General features: G+C 41.0%; 1 protein-coding gene across 3 annotated transcripts in view; it reads right to left on the reverse strand.

Annotated features, from left to right (window-relative positions):
• Window positions 1-23188, reverse strand: part of LOC141766917 (UPF0606 protein KIAA1549L-like) — a 183751-nt gene that overhangs the window by 148610 nt on the left and 11953 nt on the right. The window lies entirely within an intron of this gene.

Genomic DNA, 23188 nt, shown 5'->3' on the forward strand with positions numbered 1-23188 from the left:
TCGACCCAATGTGCAATACCACATTTTTCACATTTGGGTGTGCAGTCACAATATCCAGGATTCTTTCTGCCAGATCAGAGACCATATCTTTGGGAAAACAGAGTACTTTGATGTCTTTACTCCACATGCTTTTCACATCTTTAACAGCAGCATCACCCACAATCAGAGTTTGAGTTTGAGGCCCAGTTGATAGCTTTCCCTGTAGCCTTTTACCTTCAGAGTTGCTTTTGGTTCTTACCCTGCTGTGTGAAGAGTTGACATTATCCAGGGCATCAGATCGAGATCCAGGGTCCTGCAACAGTGGAGCAAATCTGTTCTCCAGTTGCAAACTTCTTTGTTGGGGAGGTTTGTTACTCATCCTTCCTTTCACAGTTGTCCACGGTTGGACCTTACTTTGTACAGGGGTTGATGAGGCACTATGCTCGGATGCTAATGCAGGCCAGCCGGTCGCATCATATATCTGAGGGTGCTGGGTTCTGCCTGTAAGTTTTCCTCCCATTTCCCAGGGACATGATTTACGCTTTGGCTTTGCACCAAGAGCGTTCCAGGGAGGACTACTAGTCGATTTATTGCCCTCTTGATTCTTGGTTGTCTTGTTGGTGCTAATTAGCTTTCTATTAGCCTGTTCCAGTTCACTGTTTTGAGTCAGTGGTAGAGTGGTTTCATTCCCACATAGTCCATTCACCTCCGCATTCACTTCGAGCCGGATAATCTTTGTTTCCAGCACTGCTATCTTCTGTAGAAGTTTGTAGTAGTCATCCGTGGAGAAGGGAGGCATCTTGCTGCTGATTAGCTTTAGCCAAGCACCTTGCTCCCGTTCACTATAGTACAGGCTTGTGCTGCTGATAGGCCACGCTCACAAAGTAAAACAGTTTTTAAAATAGTGGTAGCCTTCAGTTTCTTTCATAAATTAAACTCCCAGTGATTTGTAAGTATCCAGGACCCGTTTTCCAAAAATTTAGTAGCGAAAGATAAGCATAGCAATGATAAAAAGAAAGCAAAGCAGAGAGCAACTCAGCGAAGCGTCTGCACAGGAGGAAGAGCAGGAGTTCAAATGAAGAGCAGGAGCTCAAATGAGGAAGAATATCTCCAGTTTCATCAGTGACCTGAGATCTCTCTGCTGCACTGATCCCTGGAATGTCTCCAACCCAATGTGAAGCTAGGAATACATCCAGGCTGCATTATTGACTGTCAGAGTATTGTTTGCTACTGCACACTTGCATTATATATATAGTGTTGTCTTGGGGGAGAGGAGTTTGTAGATTTGACATACTTTTTAGTTCCCAAGGAAAAGAAGAACTTTTGAGGGATGTTGTTGAAAGTTGCTGATACTTTTTTATCGTGTCTTATTTCAAGATGTAACCGACATTGTGAAGCGCTGTACTGTTTTTTGCAGGAGGTTTGAAGCTGCTATAATCTTCTATATCAACCAAGAATGTGTAAATATCAAAGGGGGTCACTCGTAATGATGAACTCATAGATAATTAGCACCAGACTGCAGTTCCCCTCAGCTCTGCAGCGCTTTTTTTTAGCTTCTTTCAGCTCATTGTTTCGGTTTTACGACCCTCAACTTTATGATTTTGTTCAATCTTACCAGCAGTGTTACTAAAATAAGAGTGAATATAAGACTTACATTCACCGGGGGGACAGAAACATGACAACTAAATGCAAATGTTGTATCTGCTGGATGTGTAAATAGTAGGGCTGTCAAAGTTAACGTGATAATAACGCGTTAACGCAAATTCGTTTTAACGCCACTATTTCCTTTAACGCATTAACACAAGTTGCAATTTTTAAGGTCGTAGCGGGCTCAAGTTGTAGCGGGCTCAAGCTCGATACTGGGATCATATTAAACTACAAAACCTAAAGAATCCATCGCTGCCAACCATGTCATACTTGCTTGTTGCGGAGGATGTTAAATAACGCTCCAAACTTACACAGGTCCCTTGACCTCTGACCTCCAGATCAGTGAATGTAAATGGGTTCTATGGGTACCCACGAGTCTCCCCTTTAAACACATGCACACTTTATGATAATCACATGCAGTTTGGGGCAAGTCATAGTCAAGTCAGCACACTGACACACTGACAGCTGTTGTTGTCTGTTGGGCTGCAGTTTGACATGTTATGATCTGAGCATATTGTTTTATATAAATATATACATATATTTGCATAAAGCAAACATATTTATCTACTCCCATGTTGATAAGAGTATCAATGACAAATCTCCTTTTAAGGTACATTTTGAGCAGATAAAAAATGTGCAATTAATTTGCAATTAATTACGATTAACTATAGACAATCATGCGATTAATTGTGACTAAATATTTGAATTGCTTGACAGCCCTAGTAACTAGGCAACTGCTTGCTGACAAGTTTACCTCAAAAGGTGATAATACATCATCGTTGTGTTTGCAGCTTGTTTTCTCTGCCCGAGAGTGGTCAAAAAAATCCGCAATTGCAGGTTTAACAAGCCATTACTGGTTAGATTTTCCAAGCTAGGAACCATCCCTGCCCATCTGACAGCTCACAGTGTTGCCCTGTTTGCTGGTTATGGTCACTGGTGGGAAATCTTCTCCACCCACACAAAGTGACAAGTCCAATCTGTCTACTGAACAGCAGGGGGAACCGCTTCATCCAGACAAACCTTTATAGTCCCCTTTGGTATCCCATAGGTAGACAGCTTTACGGCAGCACACGTATAGTTTTGAGAGTCAGAAAACCATAAATAAAGTATTGTCCTCCTTATGAGGTGAATGTGGCAAAAGCATCATAATAGACCAGCTATGTTGTGGAACGTGAACATACTGGATGCTACTGACTGACATCACCTGACAGGATTTCTGGGTATTGTAGTTCAAATGTGTCCAAAGGTTGATTGCACTGGAAGCAGAGATTGTTGTTGCTTGTTAAAGAGGCTCTCAAGTCAAATTCTTGAAAAGTGTAAGTCAGGATTTACAAAGTGCACATCTCCAGTGACTTACTCAGTTCAGGAAAACAGCGAGCGATGATTCACAATACCATGCACAGGTCAATGGACACCCCAAAATACCTCTTAGTGGCTTTTAGTGGTGCTCTGCATCCACACAACATCGCTCAGTGCAGTTTGTTTTATTTTTAGATTTCAATTTTTCAGCTCCGGTCAAGGTAAAATGGAGAGCCACAGGCTGTTAGATAGAAGTATATCTATATTTTATCAAAAGAGTCTCAGAGTACAAGTATCTTGGATCGATTAGAAGGTCACTTTTAGACACCATGTGACTAAACTGGTGAGCATATTATGGGGGAACATGGTTTCTTCTATAGCAGTGAATCATGTTTTCCTCTGCATTGTAGAAGGATGCTTATTGAGGCAACTTTTTCATCAGTCTTGGATTATGATTACATATTTATTACTGATGATAATACTCATCATTGTGAGCTGCATGCTAAGGTTAGGTGGCCCTCTCTCGCTCTCTCTAAGGCGTGATAGACACTGGGTTTGATTTATTTAGGCCCTTGCTGGTTTTTACCCCCTTACATCGCTTTGTTGTGGTCTTTTAATGTGGACCGTTATCAAACACGCTCAAATAACTGAATTACGTCGCAGGTGCCGACTGTTTTACTGAACTTGGAAAATGAAGTTTTTCTTATTGCACACCTGCAACCTGGAATAATATGCAGAACAATTCATTTCAAGCTTACCTCATTTTTATCCTTAGGGCAATTTAAATGTTCAATTTCATCTTATTTCAGTTCCAGCTGATCTTGTTTTAATTGATTCAATTGCTTTAAATTGTAATTGCTTTATATATTCTTAAGGTTTTATTATTTTTACCAAGTTTCTTATTTGTGTTTCTTGGTGCCTTACTATATTTTTTCTTACTTGGCTATGTTGTAAATGAGGTCTCTACCTCTGCTTTTGGAGCAGGGATCTGTCACTGGGGGGAAATTCAATCTAGTTTGATTGAATCTGGAGAGCAATATCAGAGACACACAGTAATAAAAGAGTTTGAGAGCCTCAGTTTCACCTCATCAATGGAAGGTGCTTTAATCTGGTCTCATAAAAACAAACAAGAGGCTCGATGTTGCATTAAAAAAAGTTTTGCCTGTCCCATTCTGCTCACTGTCCTGCAAGTTATGTCTTGTAGGACAGATACTGCGTTCTGAAATCCATTGATTGCATTGGTTTTTATGTGAAGTTTTTGCAAAGGTGTTGTGTGAATAGAAAGTTACTGCATTTGAATCACTGTTCATGTAACTGTATCTGTTGTTGAGGTAAGATGCTACTTAACTGAAGAGTGCAATATAAAGAATATAATAACAAAACTGACGAAGGTGGGACAAGTATTAAGATCTTTTATTCATGTAAAAGTATCAATATAAGTAACTAAATATTATTTTAGTATTATTAGTAGTATTTTTGGCCAAGGGCAGCACAACAAGCTGTCAACATACCTGACATATTGTCACCTTATGAAGATGCCGTGACCAACGTGTTAACAAACAGTTGCCTATTTACACATACAACAGGGAAGCAGCAACATTAGCATTCATTTGGACTTGTGTTTCTGCCCACCTGATAAATGTTAGCCCCAATATTCACTCTCCTTTTAGCTCTGTTTTGGTCTCCACCAACCCCTGAGTGAAATATCTGGCTCTCTAGCTTCTAAAGGCTGCACTTTCTTCACTTGCTATTCGCTAACTTTGACTGTCAGTCGTTTGGTGCTGAGTAAGTAAGTAAGTAAGTAAGACTTTATTTACATAGCACATTTCATACAGGAGTTGCAGTTCAAAATGCTTTACATAAAATACATTTTAAAAAAACAAGCAGCAAGAGCAGTGCATGGAGTCAACAAAATCATGATAAAAATAATAAAACATTTTAGAACAGTAGAAATAGTAAAATATAAATAGTGCAGGATAAAATTCGTAGTGCAAGTTACAGAGAAAATGCGCTGGTAAAAAGATAGGTTTTAAGATGTCTTTTGAAAATGTCTAGCGTGTTTGCTTCCCTAATATTTATGGGTAGTGCGTTCCATAATTTTGGGGCATAGTTGACAAAGGCCGCATCACCAATCTTCTTACGACTGCTTCTGGTGACCTCTAATAGACCTGCATCTGATGATCGCAGTGTTCTCGCTGGTTTGTAGTTTGTAAGGGAGTTAGCAATGTAGCTAGGTCCTTGTCCATTTAGTGCTTTGTATGTGAGGAGGAGGACCTTGAAGTCAATTCTGAAAGTAACAGGAAGCCAGTGTAAAGTAGCTAGGACAGGACTGATGTGTTCTCTTCTCTTAGTTTTTGTTAATAATCTAGCTGCAGAGTTTTGAATGAGCTGGAGTCTTCCAGTGGTTTTCTTGGGAAGACCAGCGAAGAGTGCATTACAGTAGTCCAACCGGCTGGATATGAAAGCATGAATTAGCTTCTCAGCATCATTTTGGTTTATGATTGATCGTACCTTCGCTATGTTCCTGAGGTGAAAGAAAGCTGTTTTGGTCACTTTGTTAATGTGGGAGTTGAAATTCAAATCTGCGTCCAGGATGACACCGAGACTTGTCACCTCAGGTTTAAGCCAGGGGGTTAAACCTCCGAAATTCTTGGTTAGCATCTCTCTTTTTGATTTGGGGCCGATAAGTAGAACTTCTGTTTTGTCCTCATTTAATTTGAGAAAGTTATTGTTCATCCATTTGTTTATTGCCAACAAGCAGTTTGTAATGGAATTTATGGCTGTCGCATCATTAGGTTCAGCGGATATATACAATTGTGTGTCATCCGCGTAGCTATGGAAATCAATATTATGTTCTCTGATGATGTCACCGAGTGGTAACATATAAAGAGAAAAGAGTGATGGACCTAAGCAGCTCCCTTGTGCAACCCCGTAGCAGTTTTCATGTTTCTTAGACATATGGTCTCCTAGGCTAACATAAAACTTCCTTCCTCTGATATATGTTTTGATCCAGTTCAGTACACTATCAGTGAGCCCAATAAGCTTTTCAAGTCTATTGATTAGGATGTCGTGATCAATGGCATCAAATGCCGCACTAAGATCTAACAGGATAAGGATAGATACTTTATTTGCATCAGAGTTAAGTCTGAGGTCGCTAATTACTTTGGTGAGAGCAGTTTCAGTACTGTGATATTTTCTGAAACCTGACTGAGAGACTTCCAAGATGTTATTTTCTTCAAGAAAGGAATTTAATTGGACTAATACTATCTTTTCCAATACTTTACTAATAAAAGGAAGATTTGATATCGGTCTGTAGTTTGCTAGTATACTGTTATCCAATTTGGGTTTCTTTAATAAGGGCTTTACAACAGCTGTTTTAAAAGCATCTGTAAAAACGCCAGTTCTAAGGGCTGTGTTTATAATGTGTAGGACCGGACCTGAGACACTATCAAACACTCGCTTAAAGAATGTTGTGGGTATAGGATCAATATCTGAGGTTGTAGAGTTACATTCACTGACGGTTTTGGAAAGTTCACCTAATGTGATACATGTAAAAGTGCTCATGGTTACATTGCGGGATCTACTGATGTCAGTTTCACCTCCACTAGTAGTGATACTAGCTCTGATTGAAGTTATTTTGTTCTTGAAGAATAGGGCAAGCTCTTCACACTTAGCTGCTGAGGATAGTGGGGGGACAGGAACAGTGTTTAGCAGCTGGTCAATGGTGGAAAAAAGAACTCTGGAATTTCCGGCGTGTTCTGTAATAATGCTGGAAAAATAATCTTTCCTTGCTAGACGGATGGTTTTGTTATAGGTAGATAGTGCATCTTTATAGATGTCGTGGTGGATAGTGATCTTTGTTTTTCTCCATTTTCTCTCTGCTGCGCGGCATTTTCTTTTATTTTCACTAACATTTTTATTTCTCAGCCATGGGGAGGTTCTGCTTGTAAACTTCTTTTTGGTTTTCAGTGGAGCTACAGAGTTTAACACAGATGATAGTGCATCATTGAGGTTCTCTACCATTTCATTCAGAGAGCATTCATGACTAGTTGGCTCATATAGAGCAATCTGCTCTGCAAATTTTGCTGTAGCGTCATCATCTAGATGTCTTCTTTGGACTAAGAATTCTGTTGTGGTTTCTGTTAAGGTGATTTCCACATCAAAAAGTATACAGTGATGGTCAGAGAGGTGTAGATCAGTTATTGAGATATTATTGATGTTTAGTCCAGTTGTTATTACTAGGTCTAGTGTGTTTCCGTGCCGTTGTGTTGGATCTGTAATGTGTTGAGTCAGATCGAAACTGTCGAGGAGATTTAAAAGCTCAATAGTTTTTGGGTCTGCTTTTTTATTTACGTGGATATTTAGGTCTCCGTTTAGAACTACTTTGTCATATCCAGTGACACATAGTGATAATAGTTCAGAGAATTCTTGTATGAATATTGGCGAGTGCTTAGGTGGCCGATATATAATAACAAGCAGTATTGATTCAGTTTTGAGCTCTATAGCAAGATATTCAAATGATGTAAATTCACCTAGCTCGGCGATTTTGAACAACAGTTTAGATGAGAAAATAACTGCGACTCCTCCACCTCTTTTTGATTTCCTAGAAACTTGGTGGAAGCTGTAATCAGGCGGACACGCTTCTATCAGTGTTGCTGTTGCCGTGTCATCGTTTAGCCAAGTTTCTGTTAGACAGATGCAATCTAAGTTGTTTTCTTTGACCAGATCGTTAACTAGAAAGGTTTTGTTATTTAGAGATCTGACATTAAGAAGGGCCAGTTTCATATTATTATGAGATATATTTGTAACATGGATAGTTTTCAGACTTCTAGGACGAGTTTCAGGTTTATAACCACTCATTTTACCATGCCATTTGCTGTTTATGATGACCGGTATGTTTAATGAAATAGCATGGTGGCTGTCCTAACGTTGCTTTTCTTCGGGCTGAAAGTCCATAACACTGAGTTCAAGGTGGCTTGCTATCAGAGGGGAATTCGTTGAGGAGGTGAGGGACTGTGCAGGGCTCGTGTCCTTGCAGGAGGTTGTTTGAGTGTTCTGTTCTGTTCCATGGGAGGAGGTTTGGGATGCGTCAGTCAACTTAGACACAGCAGGGGTAGGGAGTGATGCTTGATTCTGGCTGTTTGAGGTGGTCGAGAGCGCGTGACTTATGTTTGCTGTTAGTAGCCTAGACCCTCTACGGTTTGGGTGGAGTCCATCAGCTTGAAAACGGTCTGCACAGTTCCAAAAGACGTTGAAGTTGTCAATAAATCTCCGTTTGTGTGTAAAACAGACAGATGCCAGCCATGTGTTGAAAGACAGGAGTCGACTGAAGGCTTCTTTTCCTCTGCGAAAACATGCAATCGGTCCACTGATGGATACATCTTGATAGCTGTTTAGTGTGTTCAGTAGCTGGGTGAAATGTTTTTTAATTATCTCAGTGTAGTGAGTAGGTAGTGTACAATGGTTTTTTTGCTCTAAACAGCTGCCCGATGCTGCTGTTTAGAGCTGCTGGACACAAGGCTGACTAGAGCAGTGATTGAGTGGTAAAACCAAAACAATGACCTCTGCTGATAATTTGTTAATTGTTGTATCGTTAATATGCTGTAGCTTTAAGTATGTAAAATAGATCATTCCCATTCTGCTCACTATGCAGCAGAATGGCTGCTGTTATAGTGTCATATTATCGGATTATTATTACTGATATCTGTACCATTTTAATGTAGTAGCTGGTGCAGTGGGAGCAAATTTGAACTATATACTCGCGAGTAATTCAATCTACAAAAATGCATCAACACATAATGCAGATCACCAGTAGCATAACATGGAAATTTTCAAGAACCTCAAAACTATACTTTAATATAATAATAATAATAATAATAATGTGCTTTATTTGTCCCCTTGGGGAAATTATTTTTTTCATTCTGTTGTTATGTTGTTCTACAACACTGTCCGGCACATATTTCAGAATAAAAGCCTTGTGTTAACAAATGAAGGAATTCTGTCCACAGAAAAAACGATTGAGGGCTTTTATTTTTAAATGAAAGTGTTGATTTAAAAATAATTCTTTACTTTTTTTCATTTCCGTAACATATTCTACAGATAGACATTGATACTGTAGTAATGTTGCTGGTATGATGTCAATTTACAGTCAATAGATCACCTTCACTGTCCGTGACATATTCTACAGATGTCTAGACATGGAAACTGTAGTAATGTTGCTGATATGATGTTAATATACAGTCAATAGATCACTTTCACTGTCTGCTGTTGCTGTGAAACGCCTGCGGCACGCTTCAAAAATAGGCGAGTACTCTATTCTCTAGAAGAGACGCAGTTGAGACGTGCATCTCACGCGGGCAGTGTGTCTGCTCTAACCTGTTAACACCGACGCCGAAATAAAAAATAACAGGTAACGCAGCCGTCACGCGCTTCTGACGTTCCTGGTGTGTTTCGGGCTTAATTCTTCTACACAGTGTTTTTGTGTGAATCCCAACGACATAACTGTAATATACAACACAGAACAAAACTATTCAATCTCAACAAAATGATTTCTGTAATTTCATTCCTGCTCCATAAAAGCTACACTTCCATATCCTGCATGTTTCCAGGTTGTATTTTCACACAGCTGTTATCATGTTTGTCAGCTGCTGGTTTTCTAAAAAAAAAAAAAAAAAAAAATGTGAAAACTGTCAACTTACTGAAGACGACCATTTCCTCTGAGGAACGTCAGAAAGGAGGACGGGTCTCTTTGTAGCGTGACACACAAACACGTCACAAATACACCCACACACTTACTGCACCGCAAAACACACAGGAGGGGAAGTTCACAGCTTTAATTCGCGCATGAATTCCCATTAACTCGAGTGCGCCCTCAAAGCAGAACGCATCACACACTCGTGTCGTCACACAAGTGAACACTCACACACGCTTATGCAATAACATAATCGTAGTGGATTGTTCTGGCACTTTGACTGATGGTTTTTAAACGTCGTCTGCCTGTGTGTGTGTGCTGTACGCTGTGTGTGTGAAGCCGTATTGATTTCGCAGTAAAACACATGCCAAAACTGCTGCAGGATGCACCATGTGACTCTGCAACAAACCAATACGTGAGCTGAGTGGATCTGATTGGCCCTGAGCGCCTGATGTGTGTTTGCCCTTACTGTGTCCCCTGTGGTGGCACACTACTTACCGAGTGTGTGTGTTTTATAAGACACATATGTGTGAGTACAGAGTGCCATTTCATTACTGACGGGAGAGATCACAGACATTAATCTGATTGGTTGCCGTTATCCTGAACCTGACTCACGCTGTATCGGCCACTGCCTCCACCCAGCGTGGATGTTGAGGTGGCGATGTTGGTGGGAATGAAATCTCTGCAGTTCTTTAAACTACAGTAAAGAGAATAAAGTCTACACTAATTAGTCTCTGCCCGTTATGTAACCGTCTGAAGCTCATACACACACACACACACACACATACACATACACAGAGCAGAGTACAACATCTACACCGACAGTTTGTGCCAGTTAAGAAGACATCACAGACTTATAAAGGCTCTAAAAAAAGTGTTTTAGCGCAGAGCTCAGCAACAGCACTTTACTTCAATCCTGAAGTATAAAAAATAGGCCTGTCAATCAATTAAAATATTTAATCGCAATTAATCGCATGACTGTCTATAGTTGATCAAGATTAACCCTAAGAGACCCGCGGGGCCGGGGGCGACCCCGACCGACTTTATTGTCTTTCAGAGGTTCCAGCAGGTTCAGTTTTAGGGCCAGAGTGAAGTTACAGATATCATTTGAAACAAACCAAAAAAAAGGAAGGAATAAGGAATCTAAGGAATCCATCGGTACCAATCATGTCATGCTTACGTGATGGTAAGGAGGTTAAATAACGCTCCAAAGTCGGGCCAAATTTTAGTGAGGAAAAACTGGCATGGCCATTTTCAAAGGGGTCCCTTGACCTCTGACCTCAAGATCAGTGAATGTAAATGGGTTCTATGGGTACCCACGAGTCTCCCCTTTACAGACATGCCCACTTTATGATAATCATAACATGGCAAACTGCAGCCCAACAGGCAACAACAGCTGTCAGTGTGTCAGTGTGCTGACTTGATTATGATTTGCCCCAAACTGCATGTGATTATCATAAATTGTGCATGTGGAGGTCAGAGGTCAAGGGACTCCTTTGAAAATGGCCATGCCAGTTTTTCCTCGCCTAAATTTAGCGTAAGTTTGGAGCGTTAAATCCTTCACGACAAGCTAGTAGGACACAGTTGAATTCCTGAGGTTTTCTTTCAAAGTTGACGTGATAATAACGAGTTAACACAAATTTGTTTTAACGCCACTAATTTCTTTAACGCATTTACTCAATCAATCTTTCTGAGGTTGTAGCGGGCTCAGTTTTAAAGCTAGAGTGAAGATACTGGCATCATTTGAAACTAGAAAACCTAAGGAATCAAATGGTACCAATCATGTCATCACAGTTAAATATTTTAATCAATTGACAGCCCTAGTTTTCTAGTTTCATATGATACCAGTATCTCACTGTAGCTCTAAAACTGAGCCGCTACAACCTAAAAATTGCAAGTTGTGTTGATGCGATATAGAAATTAGTGGCGTTAAAATTAATTTGCGTTAACACGTTATTATCACGTTAACTTTGACAGCCCTAATAAAAAATACAAACCACAGATACTGTTCCCCACTGTTGTCACCTTTCATCTTCAGTGCTTAAACTCAGGCCCTGGTTTCATAACGCCTCTGCAGTGAACCACCTCTGATGTTCATACAGCCGTCTGAACCAACGGGTACATTTCCTTCTCACAGACCCAGAATCTAATCTGGGTTGTTGAGTGCAGGGGCAGTTTACAGTTTCCTAACACCTAAACTAGGTCTTGAACAGCATGTCTGATTATGCACAGTTATGAATATTTTATGTAGATTTTTTTTTTCTTTTTCTCGGGGCTGGTAAATAGACAGCGAGTATGTGGGGAGGTCAGAACCGTGCAGGTTGACTTTGATTTACCCAGGGGGAATAATTACCTTCCTCATCGAGAGCAATTGTTCAGTTTACACAGCGATGCACCCTCGGTCCACCAGACAGACATAATGAGCAAAATAAGCTGCCATGTGGAAATGGATTCACTTAATTGCCGCTGATTGTGGGACTTTGATTTTTATGAAATGGCTTGAAATGCATTATTCGTTTTTAATGATTCGACTGGCACAACATCATTTATGAATATAACTGTTCACCTCCCGTCCAAATATGTTGTGGCCTGAATTACCCCGGTTTGGAAGGCACTTAGATTTAGCTGCTATAGTGTGCAGAGTAATAGCCAAAACCCTAGCTTATGTCAAATTCAGGATAAGTATGCATCTTTCCTCAAAGATGAGCAAAGAGAAAATATCAAACATCACCATGGAAACAGAAGAGACGTACTACAATAAACATGAGCTTATCTAGTGAAAAAGGTGAGGTCATTTTAGGTTTGTATCACCATACCGCAGCTGTTATATCACCATACTCATGTGGGTCATATGAGCTTCTATTTGTTATTTGGTGATGAAATAAAATGGTTTGGCACCAATGCAGGACGTAGTGTGTCCTTTATGTCGTGCAGCAGAAAGTTAGGGTGTGGAGGCCAGGGTGTTTGGGCATGGAGCACATTCAACTTTTGTGCAGGAGAGCGGCATTCAAACCCCGTCCAAATCCAACTTTTCTTTTAAATAATATAATCACCACAATCTGGTTCCCCCTCAGGTTAATACTGTTAATACTGTTAGCTCTGTCAGCAGTGTTGCTGTTGTTTTCACGTTTAGTGCTGTTAGCATGGCGACGGCTGAGTTGGCGGCTATCAGCTAACAAGCTGATAGCCGCCAACTCAGCCGTCGCCATGTTGGGAGCCATGAGGAGGCAATAGAAATGCTCCCAATCTCGTCTGTACAAAATGTCATCGTTTCATCATTTTATCTTATTAAACGTCTAAGTGGACTTTTGTGCAAAATTTGAAGAAATTCGCTCAAAGCATTCCTGAGATAATGCATTCACGAGAGTGGTACGGACGGATGGACAGACGGACGGACAGACAGACAGTCCGAAAACATAATGCATCCGGTCACGGCTGTCGCCGAAGCAGAGGGATAAATATTATATCATATCATTATAGCAGATGTTTTGCAGAATAGTCCAATATCAACACTCAGCTTGTGTTAAGCAAAGAGTTTATCTAGATCTAAACCACTTTATTTGGAGGTAAAACTGAAAGTGAGCCCAAAATATCACGTCACTGTCATATACTATGTTATATAAGGTAGTTGAATGTGCTTGCACATGTACTATGTTATACACGGTAGTTGAATGCACTTGTACATGTACTATGTTATATACTGTAGTTGAATGTTCTTGCGCATGTAAATGGTAAATGGACTTGGACTTATATAGCGCTTTTCTAGTCTTCCGACCACTCAAAGCGCTTTACACTACATGTCAGCATTCACCCATTCACACGCACATTCATACACTGATGGCAGAGGCTACTAAGGTGCCAACGTTGCCCATCAGGATCTAATCTAAATACTCATTCACACACCGATGGCTATGCCTTCGGGAGCAATTTGGGGTTAAGTGTCTTGCTCAAGGACACATCGACATGTGACCTGGAGCAGCCGGGGATCGACCCACCGACCTTCCGATTGGTGGACAACCTGCTCTACCCTCTGAGCCACAGCCGCATGTACTATGTTAGATACGGTAGTTGAATGTGCATGCGCATGTACTATGTTAGATACGGTAGTTGAATGTGCTTGCGCATGTACTATGTTATATACGGTAGTTGAATGTGCTTGCGCATGTACTATGTTAGATACGGTAGTTGAATGTGCATGCACATGTACTATGTTATATACGGTAGTTGAATGTGCTTGCGCATGTACTATGTTAGATACGGTAGTTGAATGTGCATGCGCATGTACTATGTTAGATACGGTAGTTGAATGTGCTTGCGCATGTACTATGTTATATACGGTAGTTGAATGGGCGTGCGCATGTACTATGTTAGATACGGTAGTTGAATGTGCTTGTGCATGTACTATGTTATATACGGTAGTTGAATGTGCATGCGCATGTACTAGGTTAGATACAGTAGTTGAATGTGCTTGCGCATGTACTAGGTTAGATACGGTAGTTGAATGTGCTTGTGCATGTACTAGGTTAGATACAGTAGTTGAATGTGCTTGTGCATGTACTATGTTATATACGGTAGTTGAATGTGCTTGCGCATGTACTGGGTTAGATACGGTAGTTGATACGGTAGTTGAATGTGCTTGCGCATGTACTATGTTATATACGGTAGTTGAATGTACTTGCGCATGTACTATGTTATATACGGTAGTTGAATGTGCTTGCGCATGTACTATGTTATATACGGTAGTTGAATGTACTTGCGCATGTACTATGTTATATACGGTAGTTGAATGTGCTTGCGCATATACTAGGTTAGATACGGTAGTTGAATGTGCTTGCACATGTACTGGGTTAGATACGGTAGTTGAATGTGCTTGCGCATGTACTATGTTAGATACGGTAGTTGAATGTGCTTGCACATGTACTATGTTAGATACGGTAGTTGAATGTGCTTGCACATGTACTAGGTTAGATACGGTAGTTGAATGTGCTTGCGCATGTACTAGGTTAGATACGGTAGTTGAATGTGCTTGCACATGTACTAGGTTAGATACGGTAGTTGAATGTGCTTGCGCGTGTACTAGGTTAGATACGGTAGTTGAATGTGCTTGCGCGTGTACTATGTTATATACGGTAGTTGAATGTGCTTGCGCATGTACTAGGTTAGATATGGTAGTTGAATGTGCTTGCGCGTGTACTGGGTTAGATACGGTAGTTGAATGTGCTTGCGCATGTACTATGTTATATACGGTAGTTGAATGTGCTTGCGCATGTACTATGTTATATACGGTAGTTGAATGTGCTTGCACATGTACTATGTTATATACGGTAGTTGAATGTACTTGCGCATGTACTATGTTATATACGGTAGTTGAATGTGCTTGCGCATATACTAGGTTAGATACGGTAGTTGAATGTGCTTGCACATGTACTGGGTTAGATACGGTAGTTGAATGTGCTTGCGCATGTACTAGGTTAGATACGGTAGTTGAATGTGCTTGCACATGTACTATGTTAGATACGGTAGTTGAATGTACTTGCGCATGTACTAGGTTAGATACGGTAGTTGAATGTGCTTGCGCATGTACTATGTTATATACGGTAGTTGAATGTGCTTGCGCATATACTAGGTTAGATACGGTAGTTGAATGTGCTTGCACATGTACTGGGTTAGATACGGTAGTTGAATGTGCTTGCGCATGTACTAGGTTAGATACGGTAGTTGAATGTGCTTGCACATGTACTATGTTAGATACGGTAGTTGAATGTACTTGCGCATGTACTAGGTTAGATACGGTAGTTGAATGTGCTTGCGCATGTACTTTGTTAGATACGGTAGTTGAATGTGGGGTTTACGGGAGTAACTTCAACGATGCACTTGTAACTCAATGGCTGTCTGACGGTCTTCATTAAAAGTCAGGAAAGTTAAATACAGTCTCCATCGCAATTATTTACAAGGTGTTAGAAGTAAACAGCGAGACGAGTCGTGGCTAAATTCAATCCCCCGACGAACTAAGTTCGACAAACCAAGTGAGAGGCTGGATTGGAAGCAGCGTTCGCAGGATCTCAGCAATAACCTTTGTGAGTGCTGAGTAATTATTACAGATAGCAACGATGGGCAGACTACAAAAATAAGACCTAAGTCATCTTCCCGTAAAGCCACTTTTCCACTGTGGCTTAGGTAACTGCTGCAGTGAAGGAAGCTTCCTACTGACTAGCATGCTTAGAGAGGAGGAAGTAGAATTACATCCTCACGGTTGTATGCTTCTGCCAACCAGTCAAGTTTCAGTTCACATACATGTCTGTCCAAAATGTCATCACTAAATCATTTTATCCTGTTAGACATTTTTGTGAAATTGTCATAATTAGCATTTGAGTTATGGCCAAAAACGTGTTTTTTGAGGTCACAGTGACCTTGACTTTTGACCTTTCACCACCAAATTCTAATCAGTTCATCCTTGAGTTCAAGTGGACGTTTGTACCAAATCTGAAGACATTACCTCGAGACGTTCCTGAGACATTCACGAGAATGGGACGAACAGATGTTGGACAACCCGAAAGCCTGATGCCTCCACGCAGCTACTGCCGGCGCGGAGGCATAAAAATGCAGCTGTTACCACACAACTGTGACTTCAAGGCCACATAACACATCAGACACACCAATGGAAAGACACTTGGACAGACGGGTGCAAACACACACACACACACACACACACACAGGGCAGTGAGTGAGTGATGGAGTGGAGGACAGAGGTGAGCAGCTGTAGTGATACATGGCGGGTTGAAGAAAGGAGGCCAAGCAGCTATAAATCCTTCTCTCTCCCGGTCAACCCTTAAGAAGCAAGGCCTGATTAAATTTTCATTCTGTCTCTCTTTTTCTTTCCCTCGTCCCCTTCTTTGTTTTCTAACGCTACAGAAGATATAAATCTGTGCCGTCCGCCTGTCGGCCTGTTTGGAGGCTGAAACAACCTCCTGTGGATGCGAGGAACTCTTCAACATCTTTAAAAAAAAAAAAGAAAAGCCTCAAACCTACAAGTTTCATCTGAACAAATTGATTTTTCTCACAAGCTGGATTGCGTTTTCCTGCGTGCTGGATGTTCTGAAGCAGCTGATTGTGAATTGAATAGTGGAACGACTTGAGACTAGGCTCGAGTGAATGATACAAACACACCTTGAAGAGAGGATGGCGGAGTGACTCCCAGCGCAAAAACACAGAGGCTTTTGATGGCACGCTCTACAATCGCTCTGATTATATAAAAGCCTTACAAGAACAGCAGGGAGTTCAGACAAAAGCTATGTACCTCGTTTTGATTCGATTTTATTTTAGTGACAGAAGGATCTACTCGTTCGAGGCGAGAGTATGGAAAAATCATTCAAGGGGCCTCGCTGTCACACAAAATTGACTCTTAAAGGTCACATATTGAGACACCTCCATGGTTTGGAGGTGTCTCAGACACCTCCATGGTTTGGAGGTGTCTGAGACCATTTAAACTAGTTATTATAGGTCTCAGACACCTCCAAACCATGTCTCTGAAGTTTTTTTTTCAAAAAAACAATCAGATCATGCATTCCAGCATGTCTCTATAACCTCTGTTTCAGCCCATTTCCAAAAGTGCTGATTTCTGTGTCTGTAGCCTCTGTCTCCTCCCACTCTGCTCTTTTCTGTCAATCAAACGTCCTCAACAACAGCGTCACCCTCCCCCTCCCTCCCGGAGAAGCTCTCTCTCTCTCTCTCTCTCTCTCTCTCTCTCTCTCTCATCCCGATATCTCACTGCATTGAGATGGCCTTCAATGATGATAAGCCTTGTTTTGCCAGTGTGGGAGATGCCCCCCCACACCATGACACTGCCCCCACCAAAAGTTGTTACTCCATCGGTGCACCAATCAGCATAGCGTTCTCCGCGTCGTCTCCATACTTTGACCCTGCCATCCAACTTTGGCAGACAGAACCTGGACTCATCACTGAACATGACATTCCCCCACATGTTCAGGTTCCATTGTCTGTGTTGTCGACACCAGCACCAATGGGCCTGACGGTGAAGGGCAGTCATTGCAGGCTTCCTGGTAGCCTTATGAGAATACACTGTTTACCATTGGCAGAGCATTTTGGCACAGTTTTCTTGGGCGCTACCAACATAATCAGCTGTGCTGCTCATCCCACAAATGCATGATCCTTACAAGTTGGACATCATTGCGAAGGTAAATAAACAGGCTTTCCAACCATGTAAAATACAATAACCATTAACATTGATACAACAGAGAAATAATCCACCAAACACAAGTTTTCGAACTTTGTTTTTCCAGTATATATACATACACACACAGAGACAGAGAGAGAGAGAGAGAGAGAGAGAGAGAGAGAGAGAGAGAGAGAGAGACAGAGACAGAGACAGAGAGAGACAGAGACAGAGAGAGAGAGAGAGAGAGAGAGAGACGAGTGGAGAGATAGCAGCTAGAATAAAGTTTATAAACCACTTTAAAGTTTATAAACCAGAAACTTCACCCAGCGCACGTTACCGGAGGAATCTGATCAGAAATCGGCGACACATGATCAACATCTGCGGTCCAGATTCCAGGTTTTCCTGACGGTTTCTCTCAGGTAAATAATGCTGTTTATATCTCTGTTAGTTAGCTCAGTGTTTACCTCATGCATCAACTCTGTAAACCGTAAACATACACTCTGTTTTACGTCTGTCTTTACAGATCCATCTGTGACCGACAGAATCATCCCAGAGGAGAGCAGACAGCTGAGAGCAGATGGCTCTGTTTACATGGAGATACAAAGCTAACCCGGTAGCATGTAGCTAACCCGTTAGCATGTAGCTACATGCTAACGGGTTAGCTACATGCTACCGCTATGACACGGTGTGTAAACACAGCGACCATCAGGGTGGAAAATAGAAGATGTGAAACAGTAGTCAGTTCATTATTTCTGCTAAAAGATAAATGTATGGAAGATCAGAGTAATGGTATATTATTTACAGTAGTAGCTGTCTCTGTGTTACCGTGACTACAGACCACCGGAGCTTAGCTTACCATAGTTTACCAGAGCTGAAGACTTTCTCCTGTACCATGTTAACATAACTGCAGGTGAGATGATTACAAATGCTGTGAATAATTAATATTGTCATCTGTCTACTCAAATAAAGTTTGACTGTGAAACAGAAATGTGTTGTGTTGCTTACAAGTCACTATTTACTACCTGTAATCTGCTACATGCATGACATCAAATATATATAATATATAAATATCATCTGTTTAAACAGTGTAATTACATAAAGCCTTTGTGAAAGAACATGTTATATTTAGATGATGGGAGTACATGAAGCCTGTTCTGCTGGTTCTTGCAGACTAACTGTAGGAGCTACTTTGCTCAAGTTCGGTTGAGGAGGAGAGACAGTGACGCGCTGTGGGCCGGGGTCAGCTACTGAAGGTTCTCTCTGGTTCGACCAGGAAACCCTCACGTGGCTTGCATTGTCTAATGACGTCAGAATACAAGGAAAAAAGCAAAAAAAAATTCTGCACCCATTTCCGGACAAACGGAGGAGGAGAAAAAGAGAGAGGATGGTCTTTTATGATACTATGGTGGCCTGTAGACACACTGGGGACAGATATTGATGTTTAAAAGACATGGAAAAGTGCATTTTGCATAATAGGTGACCTTTAAAGGCAAAAGGCACGTTGTATGAAAAACAAAATCAAGACTGAAGGGTGAAGAAGGATCCACTCTTTCCTCACCTTCTCTCTGTTGTACATGACTGAAATCTTTTTTAGTTTCATTGAATTAGGGCTGTCATAATTAACACGGTAACGCGTTAATTTGTTTTAACGCAACGCATTAACGCAACTTGGTACCAACCATGCCATACTAGCTTGTCGCGAAGGAGGCTAAATAACGCTCCAAACTTAGTTTTGTGAGGAAAAACTGGCATGTACATTTTCAAAGGGGTCTCTTGACCTCTAACCTCCAGATCAGTGAATGTAAATGGGTTCCATGGGTACCCACAAGTCTCCCCTTTACAGACATGCCCACTTTATGATAATCACATGCAGTTTGGGGCAAGTCATAGTCAAGTCAGCACACTGACACACTGACAGCTGTTGTTGTCTGTTGGGCTGCAGTTTGCCATGTTATGATTGGAGCATATTGTTTTATGCTAAATGCAGTACCTGTGAGGGTTTCTGGACAATATCTGTCATTGTTTTGTGTTGTTAATTCATTTACAATAATAAATATATACATACATTTGCATAAAGCAGCATATTTGTCCACTCCCATGTTGATAAGAGTATTAAATACTTGACAAATCTCCCTTTAAGGTACATTTTGAACAGATAAAAAATGTGCGATTAATCACAATTAACTATGGACAATCATGCGATTAAATATTTGAATCGACTGACAGCCATTGATTTGAATAAATACAGCAGTTATAGAGCTGAAGATGATGATGATAGTGCTGATGATGGTGATGATGGTGATGACAGCGGTGCAGTCATCGAGTGAGGAAGTCAGTTTCTTTCACTCGCTTTTTCTCACGCTGTCACTCTTTTTTTCACATGTACATTTCCTGTCTATTTCACTTCATATTTAGCAAATCAGGAAATTAAACTTGTTCCGTGCTTGTCTGACTCCTGCTGTCTTTCAGCGCTGTTGTTCGGGCTCCGCACGTCAACCCCGACTCCTCCAGAGGGAAATATCCAATTCCAGGTTTGACACTTCATCTCTAAAGTTGTCTTTACCAGGGACAGTGTGTACTCTGCATCAGGGAGAGATCTAGCCTATCATTCGTTGCCTGTACGGCAGGGGGCGGGGGGGTTCGCCACCTCATTCAAATTATTTCATGATGGGGCTCACGGCAAAATCTTTTTTTGTCAATTCAATCACGCAACTAGACCGAACTCCTAAAAGCACTCCATCAGCACTGAAAAATTCTTTCAACTTGCCGTTACGAAATAGATTTTCTGACCTTGAAGAGTTACTGGAATACTCTCCAACTTCCATTAGTTCCATTTCAGCTGAAATAATGACTGACATTTCACATTTGGATCATCAGCTAAATTTACTAAATTCTTCCTTCTGTCCATCAAATTTGTTTCCAAGGTGCTGCTGACAATCTGAATCATACAAACAGGGATGAAAAAATAAAAGCAAGAAATAAAGCACAAATGTTTGTGGCCGCACACTCAGCCCACAAAAGTATATTTAAAATAATATTTTCTTAAAGGTCCCATATTATAAAAAAGTGAGATTTTCATGTTTTTTTATTATAAAGCAGGCTTAAGTCCTGTATAAATACTGTGAAAGTATCCAAACGCTCAATCCACAGGGAAACACACACAGCCCGTATTCAGAAACTCTGCATTTGAAACAAGCTGTCAGGATTTCTGTCTATTTGTGATGTCACAAATATACAATATTTAGACCCTTTACACAGATTTAAACGTAAACATTCTAAATGTGTCCCAGTTTATTCCTGGTTGCAGTGTATGTGAATGTCATCAGCTGACAGGAAGTACACCCAAGCTGTTGCCTAGCAACGCAATTCTGTTGCAATTTTGTCACAATTCTGTTGAAATGCGCTAAAACGGAGTGTTTCAGACAGAGGGTAAATACAGGTATATTCAGGCAATAAAAAATGAGGGAAATAAAGTTTTTTTGAAAATTACAGCATGTAAACATGTTCTAGTAGAAACACAAAATACAAGTATGAACCTGAAAATGAGCATAATATGGGACCTTTAACATTTGCATATGCAACATGTCAGCATTTTATTAGGCTAATGAAAAGGTACCACTCAACGTTTTAACATATCATGATCAGTTCATGTGATGAATTAGAACGTGTGTGAAAGAAGCTTGATTTTGGCAATCAATAATAAAAAAGAGGCGAAGTCCCGCCCCTTCCGCTGGACAACCATGGGACCTTATTTTGTAAAAAATATGAACGGTAGTCAACGGTGAGAGACAAATATTTTTTTGATCCTGTTTGAATTGCACCACGAATCACACATATGATGTTTATCAATTTACAAGATAATTTTGCAAGTCAGCAAAGTCTCAGTTTGTTGTGAAACTGTTGAAGTATCAGACTGAAAATACGTAATTAGAAAGACGACACAACCAAAAGTGGCATAAGTGACGTCTCTCTCTCTGAAGCTACGATGTCTGAGGCTGTTTTCGAAACCGCATACTGCATACTACTGAGGAGCGCAGTATGCAGTATACAGTACAGACTGCATACTGCGTTCCTCAGTAGTATGCAGTATGTGACAGTTAAAGTGATGTATTTAGCAGTATGCTAGACGAGGCTTAAGCCTTCAAACCAGCTCTTAAAGCACAGGACAAAAAAACTAACTTGTACCACTATTACAATATTATCAAAAAATACAACTTTGATTTTGTTGTTTATGTTGTGCTTGTTTACTTTATAAGATACTGCAGGTTTAAACTATTTATTCTGACAGCTCATAAAGAAGTCCGACAAACAGGATCATCAACGAGGAGAGACGGGAAATATAAAACATTCATCCACAACGTTTACTTTACTCAAACTGCTTTTTCAGTTACAGCAAAAGGACTGATCTCCCTCCAGATATTAGAGAAATGTTAAAAAAGTGTCATGTTGTCTCATCAGGAACCTCTCTGCCCCGTCAGAAGCTGCTCTTTCCCTCTCCTCTTCTCTCTCCTCTCCTCTTCTCTCTCCTCTTCCTCTCCTCTCATCTTCCCTCGCCACTCTGCTGCTCTGCAGCCGCTCTGTGAGCGTCACTGGCCGGCTCTCCAGCGAGCTACGCCCGCGGGTGATTGTGGAGCTTTTTAACTCGAAAAAAGGCAAATAAACACAGGTTCCTGTTCATTTATAATGGACATCTGTGTTGTGATATTTAAACAAACTATCCGTCAACAAGGAAATCAAAGCCTCTCGTCTACAGACCGGTCTCTAGAGAGCTCCAGCAGCTCATAGCGGTCTCTGAGCGTGACTACCCGGCTTGCTGGCAGCGACCCGGGCAGGCGCTCGCTGGCTGTCACGGTATTCTGTGGAGCTTCTAAACTCCGACAACGGTGGAACAAATGTTCGATTCGCCATCTAACTTCGTAAAACTGCCGATATTAATAATCTACACAGTTGATTTCTCGCCTCAAAAACGTTCAGAAGTGAATTTAGTGTTGAAATGGCTACAGAAAACGTAAAAAAAGAGCAGCTTTTGGCTGCTGTTTTTATACCCGTAGCCTGTGCTGTTCCGGCGCTTTGCATTGTGGGATACAGTAGGCGAGATAGACTGGTCCGATGCATACTGGAGAATTTTTCCAAATCAGTACGTCATCCGGGTATTTCTGGCATACTGGAGATTTTGCTTTTGTTCGCATACTGCATACTACATACTACATTTTGGCCAAATCAGTACGTACTACTAGTATAGTATGCGGTTTCGAAAACAGCCTGAGTGTTTCATACTGGGATGAACTCACACCAGTGACGGGTCTCATCCTTCTTTCTCTTCCTGGCTGGTAAAAAGACCAGGAGTCTCTGATAAAACACATCAGGTCAGATAACGTTACATTTGTGCGTGGAAC

Source organism: Sebastes fasciatus, chromosome 4, assembly GCF_043250625.1.
Source record: "Sebastes fasciatus isolate fSebFas1 chromosome 4, fSebFas1.pri, whole genome shotgun sequence".
Taxonomy (NCBI): Eukaryota; Metazoa; Chordata; class Actinopteri; order Perciformes; family Sebastidae; genus Sebastes; species Sebastes fasciatus.